Below are 6,000 nucleotides of genomic sequence, written 5' to 3'. Positions count from 1 at the left end.
CGGAGACTTTGATTATCCCTGCAGTCGACATAGCTAAAACTCCAGGTGGTTAAACCGAATCACACAGAACAAGGGAGCACCTTGCTCTGATACCAATTGAAAGTGCGTTATATCGACTAGAGGGGGGTGAATAGGCGAGTTTTATGAAAGTCTTCAAAACGTGGGAGTTATGAAGACAAACAGCAAAGATTATGCCTATTACTATGCGGCGGAAGTTAGATTACACTAGGCAAGCCATGGTCAAGTATTCAATAGAGTGAAAGCACGAAGACAAACAGCTGCAGTGTAATAAGGATCAGGTAGGAAGAAGTTGTGAAGCCAAACAAATCATACATTCACGTTGTGAAGACAAAAGATATAGCAAGCATGCAATGGCTTCACAATGTGTAACAGTAAGAAAAGGAAGTGAAGATGAAACCAGTGACTCGTTGAAGACAATGATATGTTGGACCAGTTCCAGTTGCTATGACAACTGTACGTCTGGTTGGAGCGGCTAGGTATTTAAACCTTAGGACACACAGTCCCGGACACCCAGTCCTGAACACACAGTTCAGGACACCCAGTCCTCACCATATTCTCCTTGAGCTAAGGTCACTTAGTCCTCGCCCAATCACTCTGGTAAGTCTTCAAGGTAGACTCCCAAACCTTCACAAACTTCGTTCACTGGCAATCCACAATGTCTCTTAGATGCTCTGAACGCGACGCCTAACCGTCTGGAGGATTCACAGTCCTCAAGTGTAATAAGTCTTCAGATCACACAGACAAGAAGACTTAAGTGATGCCCAATTTACTCTGGCTCTGGGTGGTTAGGGCTTTTCTCCTCACTAGGAATTTTCTCTCAAAGGCTTCGAGGTGGGTTGCTCTCAAACGACAAAAGCCGTGCACTGAAATCTGAGCAGCCAACCGTTTATGGTTGTGGGGGTGGGCTATTTATAGCCACTTGGCAACCCGACCTGATTTGTCCGAAATGACCCTGGGTCACTAAGGAACTGACACGTGTCTCAACGGTCAGATTTCAAACTCTCATGGCAACTTTACTTGGGCTACAAGCAAAGCTGACTTGTCCGGCTCTGGACAAGATTCGCTCTCATTGTCTTCACTCGAAGACATAGGTTTTTGATTTAGGCATCACTTCAGTCATTCTGACTGGTTCTCCTAGACCCCACTTAACAGTACGGTGGTTCCTATGACTCAACACAAAAGAAAAAGAACTACGAAAGATCTAAGTCTTCGAGCTCCATAAGCTTCATAACGTGTCTTCTTTTGTCATAGTCTTCAATGTGAATATCTTCATATACCACCTTTGTCTTCAATGTCTTCATACATTTTTAGGGGTCATCTCTGGTAGTAAAACCGAATCAATGAGGGACTTCTACCTGTGTTTTCCTGCAATTCTCACAAACACATTAGTCCCTCAACTAGGTTTGTCGTCAATACTCCAAAACCAACTAGGGGTGGCACTAGATGCACTTACATGCCCAATGATCGGCAAGCAATTGAGAATAAATGGATCTTCAAGAAGAAGACTGACGCTGACGGTAATGTTACTGTCTACAAAGCTCGACTTGTCGCAAAAGGTTTTCGACAAGTTCAAGGGATTGACTACGATGAGACCTTCTCACCCGCAGCGATGCTTAAGTCTGTCCGAATCATGTTAGCAATTGCCGCATTTTATGATTATGAAATTTGGTAGATGGATGTCAAAACTGCATTCCTGAATGGATTTCTGGAAGAAGAGTTGTATATGATGCAGCCAGAAGGTTTTGTTGATCCAAAGGGAGCTAACAAAGTGTGCAAGCTCCAGCGATCCATTTATGGACTGGTGCAAGCCTCTCGGAGTTGGAATAAACGCTTTGATAGTGTGATCAAAGCATTTGGTTTTGTACAGACTTTTGGAGAAGCCTGTATTTACAAGAAAGTGAGTGGGAGCTCTATAGCATTTCTGATATTATATGTAGATGACATATTACTAATCGGAAATGATATAAAATTTCTAGATAGCATAAAGGGATACTTGAATAAGAGTTTTTCAATGAAAGACCTCGGTGAAGCTGCTTACATATTGGGCATTAAGATCTATAGAGATAGATCAAGACGCTTAATTGGACTTTCACAAAGCACATACCTTGACAAAATTTTGAAGAAGTTCAAAATGGATCAAGCAAAGAAAGGATTCTTGCCTGTGTTACAAGGTGTGAAATTGAGTAAGACTCAATGCCCGACCAATGCAGAAGATAGAGAGAAAATGAAAGATGTTCCCTATTGTCGGTGTCAAAACCGGTGGATCTCGGGTAGGCAGTCCCGAACCGTGCGTCTAGGCCGGATGGTAACAGGAGGCAAGGAACACGATGTTTTACCCAGGTTCGGGCCCTCTTGATGGAGGTAAAACCCTACGTCCTGCTTGATTAATATTGATGATATGGGTAGTACAAGAGTAGATCTACCACGAGATCAAGGAGGCTAAACCCTAAAAGCTAGCCTATGGTATGATTGTTGTATGATGAAGTTGGCCTACGGACTAAAACCCTCCGGTTTATATAGACACCGGAGAGGGTTAGGGTTACACAAAGTCGGTTACAATGGTAGGAGGTCTTGAATATCCGCATCGCCAAGCTTGCCTTCCACACCAAGGAAAGTCCCATCCGGACACGGGACGAAGTCTTCAATCTTGTATCTTCATAGTCCTGGAGTCCGGCTGAAGGTATAGTCCGGCTACCCGGACACCCCCTAATCCAGGACTCCCTCAGTAGCCCCCGAACCAGGCTTCAATGACGATGAGTCCGGCGCGTAGATTGTCTTCGGCATTTCAAGGCGGGTTCTTCTCCAAATTCCGTGTACCTGCTGAATAATGTCCGATTTTCGTAATGTAGCGCACCTTGGCTTCCACACCCAATAATGGCCGTCTTCCACGTGTTAAACGAATGTGAAAAGTCGGGGTGTTTTTACATTCACACCCCTAGCCGCATAAACGAGCCGCCTATTTAATGGGATGGGGATTCAGATCCAAACCACACCTTCTCCTCTCCGCAAGTAATCATCAGAGTGCCTCCAGCAAAGGTCCATTCCAACATGGCCAGCCGTCGCAGCTCCTCCTCTCACCTTCTAGTCCTAAACCTGGAGACTGGGAGAGGTGCTCCATCCCGCACAGCAAGCTAGTATCGCTTCAGGCCAAAGGATTTCTCCCTCAGGCCTATATGGTCCCGGTCCGAGCCGGACTCGCCACCTATAATGGCGGAGAGCAAGCGGAGAGCACCCCCAATCCCTCCAAAGGAGAGCGGGTGTGCCTCGTCCCTTATCTAGTAAGAGGACTTGGATTTCCAATTCATCCATTTCTCCGTGGGCTTTTGGAGTTCTACGGCCTCCAGCTGCACAATCTCACGCCCGCCTCTATATTGCATATTGCGGGCTTCGTCGCCCTTTGCGAGCTATTCTTGGGTGTTGAGGCTCATTTCGCGCTGTGGAAGAGGTTATTCTGCCTGGTGCCCCGCTCTCAAGAGGGGTCTATATATCAAGTGGGCGGAGCCGAAGTGTGGCGTATCGCCGGGACCGGATATCTATCCGGAACCCCAAAGAAGGCGTCCGATGACTGGCCTTCGGAATGGTTTGATATAGATGATGTCCCGCTGTCGGATCCTATCCGGGCCAGTCTCCCTGAATTCAACAGTGCTCCCTTAAAGAAATGCCTGAGCTGGCGTCCGCGGAGGTCTCAGAGAGAAGGCGACAGGGACGTCCTTCACCTGATGGGTCGGATAAGACTATTGTCTCATTCCGGACTAACCATGATTGAGGTCATGGCCGCATGCATTATGCGGGGGGTGCAGCCGCTTCAATATAGAGGCCACTCCATGTGGGATTTTAACGGGGAGGATGACGCCACCCGTTACGGTCGTAAGGGGCCAGCCTCAGCTGCCGCTCTAGTAAAGATCTTATCCTCTTTGTACAAGGGAGAAGAGGAGGAATTCCTCCGCGTCAACCCACAGGAAGGATTTTCTATGTACAACCCTCCGAGTTGGGTAAGTGGACAATTGTGCTTGCGCATCCGTTTTATATTCCCATGATTAAATATGTGGTCTTCCGATTTCAACGCAGGAACTGCGTCACGAAGTAAAGGATATAAACAGCCGTCCCCCACAGCCCGAGGATCCAGAACGGTCCCTCGATCCGGACTCCGAAGAGGATCCGGACATATCGGTGGAGCTGATTGACGGGGTGTTTTATCAGCTAAGCAAGGACAATACCTTGGTGGCCATTACGGCTGATTACCCAGGGTTAATCCCGGCCTCCCAGGTAACAGAGAGCGGAGTCTCATCCCCTTGAGAAGGAATCCATTCTCACGCATTTCGGTTTTTCTGACAACGACCGTGTTTTGCAGGGGAGGTTTCCGAGGCGGGAGGCCGAACCTGCGGCGGCTAGCCAACGAGGGGCCGCAGGGCCCCGTGGGGTAAAAAGGAATGTAGTCCGGACTGAGATGCCGGCGCAAAGGTATAGCGCACCCTCTTTTTCCCTGGTGTTATTCCTTCCGGGCATATTAACGTTCGTGCTGTCTTCAGGACGAAGAGACCTCGCCGGACTGCATCCGGAGAGGTTGCCAATCACGCCTCCACCAGCCAGGCTCCAACGCCTGGCCCGGAAGCGGAAGCGAACACAAGGCGCGCACCAGACGCTCCTCCGACAGAGGTGCGGACAGGCTGTCTGCCACCAATTCCGAGGTGGAGAGTGCCATGAACCACAGGCGTCGCCGGACAGTTCTTCGCGACGCTTGTTTCTCCCAAGAGGCATTAGATGCCTTCAATTCGGGAGATGCGTATCTTCGTGCCGCTCAAAATGGTTTAGCCAGAGCCACGGAGCAATATGTAAAAGACATACAGGTAAGAAAATTTTGGTAAATATATATATACCAGTAGCCCCCGAGACTTGAAACAGTTAGGGTAACTAATTTAAGGATCATTTGTTATGCAGGTTCTTACAGAGAAGAATACCGTACTATCCCAGGAGCTGGAAGAGTGCAAAGCCCAATTGGAGGCCGCACTAGCCGCGGCAGGGGAGCCCAAAGAGACCCCCTCTGGTAAGATACACTTCGAAAGATTAGTATCTTGCGAAGTGCGGTGTGGGTGTAAATCTGACAAATCATATTGCAGATGGCACCGGACTAGATCCGGAGAGGCAACAACTCTTGCGCCGGCTAAAGGCCGGTGAGAGTATGTTGACAAGGGTGAGGCGGGAGAAGAATTATCTTCAGGATGCCAACACCAAGCTGGACGTTGAACTTAAAGATATTCGTGGCCAGCTGTCGGGCTCTACTAAGGAGAATCAGCGGCTTCAATGCGGCATATTTAGTAAGTGCTTAAGCGAATCTTTGAAAGAAAAGAGTTCGGCGAGGAAGTCGACTAATAGAGTAATGTCTATAGGTATGCTAACGGGTCGTCCCACAGAGGAGATGCCCGGTTCTACAGGTGACCTTCTTCCCGAGCTCTCGCAACTGCACGAGCGAGTTCGGCATGCGATGCGAGGCGTTGCCCAAGCCTTATGGCCTTCCCACTCCATGCCCGAGGGCCTTGGAGAGCTTTCGGAGAAGCTTAAGGGAGCTCGGTGGCGCTTCCGGTTGTGGAAGATATCGGCCTGCCGACAAGGCGCTAGGGAGGCCTGGGCCATGGTGAAGACGCGGCACACGAAGTCTGACCCAAACCACATGGCCGAGGTCGGACCTGTGGGGCCTGACGGGAAGGAGATCCCTGTAAGCTTAGTGTACGGCCAAGTAGAATTGGCCGCAAAGTATTCCTAGCAGGACTGTAAGTTAGACAGCCTATTAGATGGTATTGAAGAGGAATACAATCAGTCAGAGTGACTATGTAATTTTTTAATTGACATGTGTAATGCCTTCTAGTCGGATTGTAGATCGTTTGTCGTTGCCGACCTTTTCGCTTCAACCTCAGGACCTGACGGTCCGGAGTGTGTCCGAATACCCTACCGGTTATGTAAGAACCGGGGTATGCATGGAGA

This window comes from Triticum urartu, chromosome 5A (assembly GCF_056163025.1).
Source record: "Triticum urartu cultivar PI428250 chromosome 5A, HENAU_Tu73, whole genome shotgun sequence".
NCBI classification, from domain to species: domain Eukaryota; kingdom Viridiplantae; phylum Streptophyta; class Magnoliopsida; order Poales; family Poaceae; genus Triticum; species Triticum urartu.
The sequence above is the reverse complement of the archived record's forward strand: the minus strand, read 5'-3'. Positions refer to the sequence as shown.